The 15040-nt window shown below is 36.0% G+C and overlaps 1 long non-coding RNA gene across 3 annotated transcripts in view; it reads left to right on the top strand.

Annotated features, from left to right (window-relative positions):
• LOC141415634 (uncharacterized) overlaps positions 1–15040 on the top strand; it is a 252886-nt gene that overhangs the window by 42255 nt on the left and 195591 nt on the right. For all 3 annotated transcript variants that reach the window (XR_012440624.1, XR_012440626.1, XR_012440625.1), the window contains exon 3: positions 3563–3649. This is a non-coding gene — a long non-coding RNA (uncharacterized lncRNA). The remainder of the gene's footprint in view (positions 1–3562; positions 3650–15040) is intronic.

Genomic DNA, 15040 nt, shown 5'->3' with positions numbered 1-15040 from the left:
CAACAAAGAGACTCAAGAATAGGGAGAGTTGGGTGGATCTTTATTGAATCAAGTGTTTGTTTTCCTTCAATATAAGATCATTACAGTTATCTGATAATAATTTTCTTTTTCCTTTTTTTTATTATTTTATTATTCATATGTGCATACAAGGCTTGGGTCATTTCTCTCTTTTTACTTCTTAACTGTATTCCATTTTCAGAGATTTTAGTCTCTTTGAGTGCCTTTTTAAAAAAGCTTATTATCAAGGAAATTTCTTTTTTTGGGTGAATTTTCTTGGTATTCTGACTAACTGATAACAAGTGATACTGTTAACGATGGTCTTAAATTGCTGCCTTTTAAATACTTTTTCGAAAAGCTTTCCAAAAGAAAGCCTTAGAACCCTCAATGTCACTTAGGTGATGTCACTCTTTCCTTAAAATGTTTTGTGTTTGTTGATTTCAATTGGAAACACAAGTGTCATGAGCTGGAGTGACTCAGAAATTCTTGTTCTTTTACAATGAGAACCTAATCCTGACAGCCTAGTTTATGCTGGTCTTGTAGAATCCAGCATGTCAAGAATAATTTTATCTATTTTTCATATCAGAATCTATACCAAATTCACAGTTGGATCTAGCAGAAGGGAAGGCAAAGATGTCAAAGAAACAGATGTTGGCATTGCAAAAGCAGATGCTCCATGCTTTGTTTTACATGCCAAAAAATTCTATTATTAAAATTCAACATCTGTCTTTTTAGAGGAGTTACACATTCTCAACCAGGTTGAAAGTAAGCCTTAGTATTCAATTACAGGAGGGTGTTTTATTTGACTCAGAATGTTACCTATTTGAAAATCAACTCAATAAACTAGATATAAGACTCTTCTAAAAGTAGAAGGCATTCACAGTGATGAACACAAGTAGATTGAGACAAGAAAAGTTTCTTATATAAAATGTATCTAATTTTTGCCTGCTGAGCACTCCCTTCTCTCTTGCAGAGTTTGGCAAGGACAGGGAAATTGCTTTAAGACCACCTTTTAGAAGGAAGCATGACAAGGCAGCTTTGGTTTCTGAGGAGCTGAAGTCTGAGCCCAGGGGTGTTCCTGGGGAGACTTTTGATCAGCAATGAAGGGAGACCTATCTAAGCCAATGCTCTGAAATTCTGCATCCTTGATAAGGTCAAAGATACAGAGCAAGTTGCCCTAGGAACCTAATTAAAGCCCTGACTCTCTGAGAGAAATTAAACTTTGGCAGGAAGGAAGGTACCAGCAGCTGTCAGGAAGCCATTTCTTCAAGGACAGCTGCACCTTGACAGCACTTTAAAAGTGTTTTCCTCATCTGCTCTGAGAACTCCTAAAATTGGTCCTTTCATCTGATTTGACAGCTGGTCCTGAATAACTTGGTGAGGCTGTGCTGCTTTTCCTATTTAGGGAAATGTGTTCATGCAAAGGCCTTCTCATTTGTGGCAATTCAAAGCCTACAATGACTGAACAATGAGGCAAAGATCCCCATTCATTAGGAGACAGGTGAAGGAGAAGCATCATATGAATCAAGGAACTTGGGTAATGAACTCCTAATAAATTAGAGTTTCAGTGTAGCTTTTTACTTGGTTTTTAAGGAAGAATTGGAGAATTTCTTTAACCCCACTGAAACTGGCTGGCAAGAAGACACTTAGGCACTCAACATGTGTTGATTTTGTTTTCAGACATTCTGCAGGCTTGGAAGAAATGGTGCGACGCCATGTAGGTTTCCATAATACTGCCCAACATGGGTTCTTGTGAGTTCACCGTGACTCCCATCAGGAAACTTCAGAAGGAAATTGCTTTTTGCTTGTGGTTTTGGCATCTAGATATGGATGCCTGAAAGAAGGGTTAGAGTTGAACAATGGCTAAGAGATGAGAAAATCCACAAGGGAGTATTCTGAGGATAAAAGAGAGAAATCAAAAACTTGTTGAGAAAGTCAGAGAAAATGTGCTTCTGCTAAAGAAATCATCTAAAACATATTTTACTTCTTGCTGAAGACTGAATTTGAAGTTGGGAATAACAAATTTTACAAATATGTCAAGATACTGTTATACTTGAAAGAAATCAATTTGGTAATGGCTGTCTGGGCAGTCTTCTTTCTCAAGACTAGTGCGAAGGTTTAATAAGAACATCTGCAGATATCCAGGATCCTGGCTATCACACAAGGCTGAGATCAGCATTAAAAGCAAGCAACTGACCAACCAAGTAAAAAGTTATTACCTAGGTGTTTCTTTTAGCATATGACAGCTTACAAAACTTTCCTTTTAACTTCTTTATGTTGAATTTTAGGATATATTTGTTCTAGCAGGTTGGTTTTGTACACAAATTATTATGACCATTTGTAAAGGCCAACTGATTCTTTCATCCAACTTCACTTTGAAGAGAGGGACTTAGTTGAGACAGACAAACAATACCAGTCAGTGTGTTCTCCAGTATATGAAGAAAAATAACACAAACAGCAGAGGTTCACATTATTCTTTGATCTCTCTAAGGATAGTGACTCTGATAATTAGGTGTGTCCCCCTCTGATTCCATGGGATTCTAGAGGAAGAAGCACTCAGATTTTCCTGGATGAATGAGAGAAGAATTCATAAAGTTGCTGATATTTTGGCTGATGTATAAAGATGAGCAAAAGTTTGCTGAGGGTGTAATATAGAGATGCATAGGCAAATGTGCTGTACCCAGGAACCCAAAAGTCTACTATCTTTGTTCCCTATGATTCACTCTTTTCTCAGTAGCCGCAGTACCCTTTTCAAAAAGCATACAAATCTGACTGTGCCATCCTCTGGTTGGTGTTTTGCAATGACAAACCTCTTGTCTGTCCCAGTCTACTATGCGCTGCCCACCATCCTTCAGATGCACTGGCCTTTCTGTTCCCTGACCTGCTAACTTCCTTCTTTTTCGGAGCTTCATACCCTTGTTCCTCCTGGGAAATTCTTCCTTCAGGTTTTCAAAATTTGACACTCTAGGCTTTTCCTGAGCACCTTCCCAACCTTGTTACTCTCATAATGCTTTTCTAATTTATTTTATTCATAGCATTTATCTCTCTCTGAATACATTAATTTTGTTATTTATTGTCACACTACAGAGACTTTCACCACTACGAGAATGAGGAAATCATCTAGCTCTAGAAAATTTCTTGTTGTTAGAATCGTTGCCTGCTAGTTGAGTAGAGCAGGGAAGAATGAAAGGAAGAATAATTTGTAAAGAAGAAAAGTAGGGCATACACAGTGTAGGGGGATACTCAGGTTCCTAGCAGAACCTGTTGAGAACATTTTGGGAAACATGGAGGAGAACTTTGGGCATCTGATAAGGAAACTACATAAGGATAGTATAGCTATTTGGATTAGTAACAGAGGGGCATTAACAGCACCCCTTGTTCTATAGGGGAAAGTTAAATAAGTTAGATTAATATTTAGATGAAGAGAGCTGTGATGAAAGGGCTACCTGACAGGATCTATGTCTTTTGGGCAAGGGACTTAGTGATTGGTGTTTGCAATCTCAGAAGAGGAGAGAGTCAGGAGGACAAGTATCCATCTTATTCTTTGTCTTTATTTTCTTCCTAGTGTTTCCCGTGGCTGAAACAATGAAAATCAGACTGCAAAGGAGCCTGGAAAATAGTCCAGTATATGTTCAGTCTCCTGGTGCACAAAGTGAGTTTGATAGAGGTAGTGGTTGGATTGGGAAGACAAATGAAAGGTAATTCAGAAGGAATTTTCCCCATTTAATTTTTTTCCTCATGACTATTTCTAGGCTCACAGGAGAATTCATTTTCAACTTGAAATACTTTATGAATCTTTGTAAATAACCTAAGGATATACACATACTGAATTTGTTATTTTTATTATGTACTCTGTCACCATTTTCAATGGTAAAGGACATACAACTCAATTGCTTTTCCACTTTTGTTAGATGAAGACTTAATAACCAATTATAGTAGATTATTACAAACGTGCTACTTATTTAAACAATAGAATTACATGTTAACATTACCTCCTTTCGTCAGCTTTACGTGTGTATTCCTCCTACCTTTGTCCAACAAACTCACATTTTCATGTGAGATTTTGGAAAAAAGGAATGCAAATTTGGTAAAATGTGGTATTTCTCTAAATCTTGTATTTTTATTTTAGCCAATTAATTTTAATTGTTGACCCCTTGCTTTTGTAAACACTGAAAAATATGAATGGCATTCTGCCCATCATTAACTTTAAAGATTGTTTTGAAATAATATGTGTATGGTGCCAAACTAGTAAACTTCTAAAATAAAAAAAAAGAAAACTAGTGGAAGTGATGGGATATGTCTTGAGAGGAAGACATAGATCAGATGATAAGGGGTGTATACTATACTAGGAATCTTCGAGAGTTTTTTCTGAATGAATATGGAATTATTGAAAATAATTTTGAAAAGGAGGGTAGCATTAATAAAAAGTGTAATTTGTCTTCTGTGTGGAGAGATGGTAAGGGAACTGGGCTGCAAGTGAGATTAGCTGGATGAATGTCCTAGTAACCTTTGGAGGAGGAGAGATGGAAGAATGTTTGCATGGTGGTGAGTTACATGACTCATGAAGTCATTCTATATGGATGTGAATCATGGCTTCACATTTTTTCAGCTGTGAAATCTTGGAAAGTTGCTTACATTATCTGAGGAGTACATGAAAATGTGCTTCTCAGATCTTTGTCTGCAGCTGCTATGCTCTGAAAATCTTTTACTGCATTCCTCTGAGAACACATTTCCCTGAACTACTGCTCACCGGTGACTGAGCTTGGAGTAGACAGTAAGGCAGGTGCTGTCCTGGGACATGTGGGACCCTCTGCATAGTGGACTAAGTTTGAGGATTCCTCATCTGCTTTTTAAGCTTTTTTAGGACTTCACTGCAGTCTAAGAATTTGGTGCTCAGTCACGCTTTCTTCTCTTCCTCCTGTGTAGAAGTTAAACCTGCATCTTTTTCTAATGTCTCTCCCAGCCTGCTCTGGCTCCCATCCTGTTTTTCTTTTCCTGGGGTTTTTCCATTAAATTTCTTGCTAACAACCCTGAGTTGATGCCTGTTTCTTGGGAACTGGAATGAACACATTTTTCAGTCTTAATTTTCTTATTTGTGAAATGGGAACAATTAATACCAATGTGATAAGTCAATGAAAAAATATTTTTGTAATGATAAGAGTAGATTATATATTGCTTTTTTTAAAGATTGCCAGTCAATTAGAGAGACAATAGATAGAACTTTGTGATCACCTGAGTGTTTGTAATGAAACAGAAGGAAGAGTATCCTCCCATGTTTTTACTTGCTCAAGTAACTGAGGTCAAAGTGCTACCATCTACAGAACAAGGAATGTAAGAGAAGAAAAGGGAAGGAAAATGAATTTTGTTTGGACATGTTACTCTTGTGCCCCTTCAGCACATCCTGAATAAATGTGTAGTAGGCCATTTGATCTGTGGTAATGAATATCTGAGAAAGAGTTGGACCACTGACTTTGATGTAGGTGTCATCAAGGCAAGATCCACAGTGCATCCCATTCGAATGGATAATGCAGAGGGCTGAGGTGAGCCTTACAGGAAATGGCAATTTTTAAGATGTGTTGAGTAGAGGACGTGTCAGCAAGGAGAGAGAACAGAAAGCAGGTATCAGATAATTTGCTGGAAAGTTACAATTAAGTTCAAAATAGAGATGTGGATCAATGCAGTAACATAGAAAGCTCAGGAAATAACCTTAATATGTATAAAAAGTTTTGAAAATTTGACAATATAGGAGTACCAGAAAAATTTTGGAAGCCTAGAAAAATACTTTGAATTCACACATTATAATGCAAACTTTAAGTATATGTGCAGATAGATAGATGAAATAAGTATACAAACCAAGAAAATCTATATTAACAGCCAGCTAGTTTTGATTAGAGTTGAATATAATTATTAAATTTTTCAAAGATGATACTTTTCTGAATGCTATTGGAAAAATACATTCAGCCAACTGCACAAACATTTCAGACACTTATAAAATTAAAATGAACATAACCCAAGCAAAGTGGAAATCAAAAAAATCTGCAATATAGCAATATTTGTATAAAATGATAGACAAAGGATTGTTTTAATCTTATCTACAAAATAAGCCCCAGTTGCAGATGCAGCCCAGCTGCTTTTCCTAAGTTGTTCAGAGAAGTAGGAATGCAGGTTTCTCTTGTTACAATGTCACACCCCTCCCCAAGAACTGTTGCTCCACCTCCTTGTTTACCTCTGGATATAAAAGACTTGCTGAAGGAGGACATGAGGTTTTTGATAGGAGGTTTTTTGATGGGGAATTGGATTGATTGGTGGGCTGCTTGCAAGAATAACACTGCTGGTGGGCTGCTGAGTTATGCTAGAGATTAAAGAGAACATGGGACAATGCAATTCTGCATCAAGAACTTAATACATAGGCTTTAGAAAAGCTAAGCTCAAGAAAAACTAAAGAGAACATGGGGCAGTGCAAGTCTAAGGACGACTTTAAGAGTTATGCTAATGCAGTTTTTAGACATGGCTGCTATTGTCTGCAAGTCTGAGCACTGAGATTTTAAGAAAGCTAAAGAGAGAACATGGGAGAGTGCAAGTCTGAGGGCAAAGACCTTAAGAGAGATTATGCTAAAGAAAAGCTAAGAGAAAACATGGGACAAAGCGAGTCTAAGGAAAGAGACTTTAAAGAACAGAAAAGAAGACTTTAGAAGCAAGGTTTTTTTTTTTTTTCATTTTTCTTTTATTATTCATATGTGCATACAAGGCTTGGTTCATTTCTCCCCCCTGCCCCCACCCCCTCCCTTACCACCCACTCCGCCCCCTCCCTCTCCCCCCCCTCAATACCCAGCAGAAACTATTTTGCCCTTATTTCTAATTTTGTTGTAGAGAGAGTATAAGCAAGAATTGTATAGGAGTAAGGCCTTAAAGAATAGAGATAGAGAAAAGAAACAAAGTGAAGAGAAGAGATTAATAGAGATAAGAAGCAATGAGGCTGTTGTGCATCTCCATCTGACCACCCAGCACACCTGACCCCAACTTTCTGCACATCTGTCTGTCTATCCTTTGTCCTTTCTGCATCTCCCTTTGCCCCCAGTTAGCCCCAGTTAGGGTCAGTAGTAATAGGAGCAAGAGACGGCTCGCTCCAAGTCACCACCTCCCTTTTCTCCCGTCAGTATTGCCTCAAGAGTTTAGTCATTCTTTACTTCTTGCTTACGGTAGTAATATTCTCCATTTATTGATTTCATCTTATTCCAATCAGTTCTCACCAGAGTGATTTTTAAATATAAGCTCTTGTGGACTTCATCATACATGTCAATGACTACATAAAATATGAAGTTTAGAATTGTGCTTTTAACTTAATTTTATTATTATTAATGAAGTGGACATCTTCTCATATGATTATGAGGCATCTGTGGCTTTTTTCTATGAAATGCTATTCAAGTTTTTTCCCCAGTTTCCTCCACTTAGTTATCTTTATCATAATGATTTGGAAATCTTTGTCTTCTATGCCTACTAATTCTGTAACACCCAATTATTACATGTGCATACATATATTTTCTACCTTATTAGTAGATTTCTTAACTTTAATTTCAATGTGGTCAAATTAATCAATCTTTTCTTTTTTTTTTACTCTTCTATGAAATATTTTCCTATCATACATTCATAAAGATAGTCTCCTATATGGCTTTCTAAATATTTTATGAGTTTGCTTCTCGCATTTCTTTTGATCTTTTTAGAATTGATTTTTATATATAGGGTATAGTAGAGCTTGAATTTCTTTTTATTGTGCATGTGAATATGCAGTTGTTCTAACACCATTTATTATGCAGTCTATGATTTTTTTATTGCTCTGCAATCCTATTTCTGTGATAAATCATTGTCTATATGTATGTGAGTCTGTTCTAGGGTTCTTTATTCCATGAATCTATTTCTGTATCTCTCCCTTGCTTTAATTACCTACAGCTTTATAATAAAAGATTGGGGGTATGTAAGAGAAATACTCTGTGACCTCAGGACTGTCTTGTATAATTCTGGTTCCTTTTCTCTCATATGAATCTTTGAATCACTTGCCCAGTTCCATGAGAGAAAAAAAATCTGTTAGGATTCTGATTTGAAGTGCATTGAATCTATAGATCATCTTGAGGGAATCAACATCTTTATGATTTCCAGTCTTTTTATCCAAGAACATAGTTTACTATTCCATTTGTTTGGGTTGTTGTTAATAGCTTTTAACAAAGTTTTATAGTTCTATCTACAAAGTTTCTATTCATCTTTTGTTAGATTTTTTCATAGATACTTTATATTTTTGTTGCTAGAATCAATGGGTATTTTTAAAAAACCATATTTCCAAACTTGCTGGTGTTCAGATACACAATTGAGTTTTTGTGTGTGTTGATTTTACATTCAATAAATTTGTTAAAATCTTTCAGCTTTTTGAAAAATTTGTCAATGATTTTAGTTTTTTGCACAGAGCCAATTATAGCATTTGCAAATACTGGCAGCTTGGATATTTTATTTCTCATCCTTGTAACTTTTATTCACTTCCTCCTAAACTCTGCACTGCAGAATTTCTAATACAATGCTGCATAGAATTAGATGTAGTTTCTGATCTCATGGTATAGGGAATGTTTTCAACATTTTGACAATTAGGTACGATGTTTGTGGCAGTTTGGTAACTATGATAGATAAAGTTAAGGAAGATTACTTCTTATCTTGTGTACTTTGTCCTTTTGTTTAAGGATAAAAGGATAATGGCACTTTCAAGAACAATTTTCTCATCTATTAAGATGATTTTCCTGCTGGAATCCATTCATGGTACATTACATTATTGGATTTCTAATGCTAAACTAGCTTGCAGTCCCATGAAAAGTGATTTGTTCATGATTAGTTTTATCCCTTTTAAACATTATTATTTGATTTAGTTTACTGGATTTAAATTTTTGTTTGTGTGTATATTCATGATGGAATTGCTATTTTATTTCCTGGTGCTGTCTTTGTTAGGTTTTGGTATCAAGGCTATACTAGCCTCTTAAGTGAGTTGGGATTTCCACTTTCTAATCTTTGGAGTAGATTGTATAAGATTAGATTAACTGTCTCTGCATGTGTGTTAGAAGTTAGTCACATTTCTATCTAAACTTGTTGTTTTCTTGAGTGAAAGATTTTAGCTGGCTGAATCTCATTGGTTATATAAGGATATTCTATTTCATTTTGAATCAGTTTTGATAAGTTATATTTTAGGAATTTTTCATTTTACATGTATTACAAGAAATGACCATAATGTCTTATTATTGTCTATTTAGTCTTTGCTACAATTAAGGTATGTTTCACTTTTCTTTCCTAATATTTTCATTTTTTACATGCTCTCACTTTCTATGATTAATCTTTCTTCTCTGTTTTATTCATATCTCCCTAAATTCAACACTTTGCTCTCATGACCTCTTTATGCCATGTGTGATTGCCAGTTCATTCTGTTTTTCTCTATTTGTTTCTTTCTGTCTGCTTTTTTTGGCTTCATTCTGTTCTGTTTTTCTAACATCTTACTTCATGTGCTTAGACAACTTACTTTGAAATTTTTCCAATTAAAGTGATCAAGGTGGTAAGTACTACATTAATTTTATTCAAGTTTTAATATGTCATATTTTCATCATTGTTCAATTATAAATGTTTTCAGATTTCCATTATGATTTCTTCTTTGACCTATGAGTCAGTTAGAGGAATGCTTTTAAATTTCCATGACTGTGTATGATTGCCTAGCCATACTTTCATAACTAATTTTTAAATTTATTGCATTGAGATCAGCAACTGTAGGCTGTTTGATGCAATTGTCTGAATTTTATTGAGGCTATATTTGTGGTTCAGTGGCTGATCAATCTTTATGAATATTTCCTCAGTGCTTAAAAAGATCTGAAGGCTGTTAATTGTTGGTTGTGACATTCTATAGTGCAATCAAATCAAGTTCCTTCATTTTACTGTTCACATCTTTATTCTTACTGATTTTGTCTTACTGTTTTCTAATTATTGAGAGAGATACTATAAATTCTCACACTATGCTCAGTTATATGGTTGATTCTAAGGATGGTCATAGAAAATGCAACATGAACCTATATAGCATCTTATATTACTAGAGTCTAGAAGTGCTGAAAACACAAAAGCGAGGATGAGTGTCAATAGGACACAGGGGCTGCTTAGTCAATAAGGGTTATAATAGAAGGCCAGAGCATGAGTGGTTTAAACAACAAACATTTCTTCCTCACAGTTTTGGAAGCTGGAAGTCCAGCATCAAGGTGCCAAAAGATTCAGTGTCTTGTTTACAGATGGCCATCTTCTTGTTCAGACCTCCCTCACATGGCAAGGAAGGACAGGGAGCTAGTTTTATTCAGAGAGCTCTTCCTTTATGACATAATCACCTGCCAAAGACTCTACCTCTTAATACTGTCACATTAGGGGTTTGAATTTTAGCATATGAATTTTTCCGGGACAAAAACAAAATTCAATTCATTGTAGGGACCAACTTTAAAGAGCTCCTAATGGCACATCTTCCTCACAGAATTTCATACAACTTACTTAGATACACCACCTTCAGGAGATGAAATTTAGTATCTCTCTCCTCAGCACCCCTCCCCTTCGATGGTATGGACAGCATTTGGCATCTTACTTCCAAAGAACAGAGAATGAATGGAGTAAAAATTGCTAAGTGGAGACACCTGAAAAACTACCTTAGCCAGGTAAAGAAAGTGAGAAGTAATGAGGTACCCTGTACACTTTACCATGTACTATCTGCAGTTACAGGCATTGGAGATGTGCCAGTGAACAGTTCGTGCATTTATGGTGCTTATGTTCTGTTATGAGGAAATGGGCAATTTTATAAATAAGTAGATTACGTAGAATGGAGCTAAAAGCTAAGTTGATAAAATTGGGGAAAGAGAAGAAAGTGCTGTTGCAATTGTAAACACATCAGATATCATGAAAAGGTGACTTTTGGGCAGGCACAAGGAAGTAGTGGAGGAGCAATGCAAACATCTCTGGGAATGGTATTTTATGTAAAGGAAACAAAACACAAAGGCTCAGAGGCAGAGCCATGCCTAGCTATACAAGGAGTAGCAAGTAGGTGAGTGGAGGAGATAGAGTTCTATTGGCAACTAGGGGACAGAAATGCACAGGACAGCCATGACAGACCCAGACAACCCATCCTCCATTTCTCTTAACTACATCTCAGCTTCAAAATTATTGCTTATTATTATCCATCTCTAACACTTGTAATCCTTTTGTGCTGTTTTCATCTAATATCCCTTGGGTCATTAAAACTCCATTCTTGAAAATCTTAGTTCTTGATTCACTGTCATTCTCTTTAATAATTCCCATTTACAATGACTACAGTGAAGATCACCCCAACAGTCTTGGTCTCTCAGTTCCTTGTCTTGGCTTTCTCCTCTGGCACTAGAGGTGAATGTTCAGAACACCACAACCTAAGGCCAATCCTTTCATTTAGAAACTGGATCCCACTTAAATTTTATTTTATATTTTCTCTTTTGGGGGAACTTTCATTTTATGTCTACTTGTGAATTTCTAAAAATTTTCTGGACTTATTGAGCTTATGTGATTTATGGATGATGTCTTTCAATAATTCTGTTAAATAACTTCTGATATTATTTCTTGGATGTACAGAAAACATGGATAATATTCTATTTTCCACACAGTTTGGGGTTTTTGGTTATTAGTATTCATTGTCTGCCCTCCAGTCACTTAATGACATATTGATACTTTTCTTCTGTTTACTCTACATTCTGAACAATTTCTTAAAATCTCCTTTACTGTTAGTTTAATCTGCTGCTGAACTCTTTGAGTTTTAAATTTCAGTTTATTAAAACTTTTATTTCCTACATTTTTTTGTAACCTGTTGGTCATTTTTTGCGAGTTTTTTCACTGATTTATCTTGTTTTTCAATTTCTTCTCTTTTCTTTTTCCTTTTTTTTTTTTTTTTTGGTGATACTGGGGGTTGAACTCAGGGCCTTGCACTTGCTAGGTAGGTACTCTGCCACTTGAGTTACACCTCCAGCCCTTCTCTTTACTTTAAAACCAATAACTCTACTTATCTTTTTTAAATGTGAAATTTTTATAATAAGAACTCTTTTTGTTTGATCTATTATTTGCTATTTCTGATTCTCTTGCTCATTGTGACTTGTTTATTTGTCTATTTTATGAATTATTTTATTATGAAAAATTGTTATTTCAATTATTTGTTGAAATTCTATGCATGAGAATTCTGTTGTGTTAAAATATGGGCTCTTCTACCAGGAAAGATTTGTGCTTGTTTCTTCCAGTCACCTAATTTAGATACGTAAATTACAATTATTAGCTTGCAACTTTGGGAATCATCTGATGCTCTGTGGTTAGGCCCAAAGTTACCTAGGCCTTTGGTGCTCACAAAGTCCCAGAGAAAATTATTTTTTGTTTGTTTGTCTTCACGCAGACAGAGGACTTGACTGCCAATCCTTCTTGCTGAGTGTCTTGCATGCTATTTTGTTTTGCTTTTTGTTTTTCAGTTCCCCTTTTCCCTGAAGATCTGGCCTTCACTGCAAGCGTTATGTGAGTTGGCTCAGGTTTCTACTGTATGTAGACTGAGCATTATAGCCAGGACCAGCCTATTTTAGGTACCCAAGGATTTGCATTTTTCTCTAAGATATCCTAGTGGCTTTGATGGTAGCTTTTTCCTTGACTTCTTTCTCTGAATTCTTAACTTTACTGGGTTTCCTCTTTTCTTATGGGATCATTCAATTTTTAGAACTATTCTTCTCTCCCCAACCTGCTCCTTTTAAGTTTTAGGAAGCATTTTGAGTTGTTAACCATTGGAACATTTTTAGCATATCTATGATACCCTATTGTGAGAAAATAGAGCTCCCATAAATTTCTTTCCCATAAACAATGTTTATAAAAATTTCAAAAGTTCAATAATAGAAAAGAAATTCTGTAAGACAGGGATTAGCAAACTAGGCCCATGGGTCAAATTGAGTCTACTGCCTCTTTCTACATGGCCTGGGAGTTAAGAATTATTTTCACATTTTAAAGGGTGAAAAAAAGTCAAGGAAGAATAATATTTCATTATGTGAGAATTGCACAGAATTCAAAATTCAGTGTCCATAAACTTTTATTGGGACACATTCAAAGTTTTATTAGAGCACATTGAAGTCCATTTCTTCATGTGTTATGTGTGTATGGCTGCTGTAACACCAAAGTGGCAGAGCTGCATTATTGCAATAGCGACAGTGTAGTCCACAAAGCCTAAAATATTGACTATTTAGCCATTTTCTGAAAAGACCTGTCCTGTAAAGCAGCATTCTTCAGGTTTACCCAACACAAGTTGTAGAGAGACAGAGTTGCTAAGAAAGGGATAGTTCCTTTGTAATGCATGAGTGCGGGGATTTATTTACTTTTAAGTGTTTTTCTTGTTGGAACAGTACTCAGATCGTCTTGGCATTGGTGATCAATATTTTCAAGGTACAAATCACATTAGTTTACTACTGCTATTGCCCAGATATGTGTTACTGAGATTACCTTCACTGCATGGCAGCCAACAGAGTTCTGCAATTTCAAACTGTGTTGTTTCTCCTGTTTACATTTGCCATTTTTAAACCAGAAGTTGCCTTACTTCCATACAGTGTAAGAGTTTTTCCATTTACTCTGCAAAGCATGTGGTATGAGAAAGAAATGAAGTCTACAGCTGATGCACATTAAAGCAACTTTCTTTATTTCTGGGATTTAAAAACGATTTTGCCAAATAACTTAAAATAACCTTCTTTGTTTGGCAGAAAATGGACTTCCAGCAGCCAGTGGAGAAGCTGTTATCTAGAGAAGGGAATGATCAGTACATTTATTGTATAACATTCACAATCATCAGCCCTGCTGCAAATGTGCCCAGGATTTTCCACAATCTTTCACTCAGCCTAGTGAGATTCCTAAGTCAATTTGTGCTGAAAAACATAAATTGGAGAAATTAAATAACCTCTTTTCCCACACATTTTGGTTTTTCATTAAACAATAACAGTGGTAATTTAATAAGCTACCTCTGGTACATAGATAAGATTCTGCAGGGATTCTAAGCCACCTATGTTTAATAGGGACCCCACATTCTTCTGCACTTTGATTTAGGATCCCATGAGAAAGATTAATTGGAAGAGGCTCCTTTCTGGAATGAATGAAGGTTAATTAAGCAGTGGATCAAGGATAGAGGAGCCAAGGACAGAATGGATTTGCAGGAAAGAGAGCAACATTGCAGATCCAAGCAGCAAGAGGTAAAAGACATTTTAGAGAAAGAAATAAATAATCCCTTGGATGTTCACAGAAAAGATTGTGGGAAAAGTCATGCATCTGGTGTGGTCTGCTTTGGGGTATTTTGTATAGGTGTGAGATCCAGTTTTCTGCTTTTTGGTTTTTGAGCCTGCATGATTTAAATAAGGTCTATTCCCATTAGCCAGAAAACACTATGATCGTTCCAAAAGTGAATTATAATGGGATCGCTAGTAAAAGTTAGTGTCTTTCTTGGCACAATCAGAGAAGGAGTAGGACAGGAGTCCTCTTGACAAAAGCCCAGTAATGACTTATTTTCATTGAAACCATCTTTCTTCCATGTGTTTATTAAAAATACTTAGCCTTATTTATATTGTTGGTTCACAACTTTGGCTGCATGGCACCTTAGAATCACCTGAAGAACTAGGTAATGTGTGCGTGTGTGTGTGCGTGTGTGTGTGTGGTGTGAGTGTGCATGTATGTATATGAGCAATGCACACCAAATCAGCGTTGAGAACTATTACCTAGATCAAAGTTTCCAGTCTCAGAAAGGATGGCATATTGAACCAGATTGTTCTCTGTTGGGGAGATGTCCTGTGTTCGGTGGAATGTTCAGCAGCATCGCTGCCCTCTTCTACTCGATACAGTAGCACTCCCCATGTCCCCAGTTGTGACTACTAAACATTTCTCCAGGCATTTCCAAATTCTCCTGGGGAATAAAATTGTCTCCAGTTGGAAACCACTGATCTAGACCAAAAAGATTAGGAGCAATCAG

Source organism: Castor canadensis, chromosome 13, assembly GCF_047511655.1.
Source record: "Castor canadensis chromosome 13, mCasCan1.hap1v2, whole genome shotgun sequence".
Lineage (NCBI taxonomy): Eukaryota > Metazoa > Chordata > Mammalia > Rodentia > Castoridae > Castor > Castor canadensis.
This window is presented reverse-complemented; position numbering and strand designations above follow the sequence as displayed.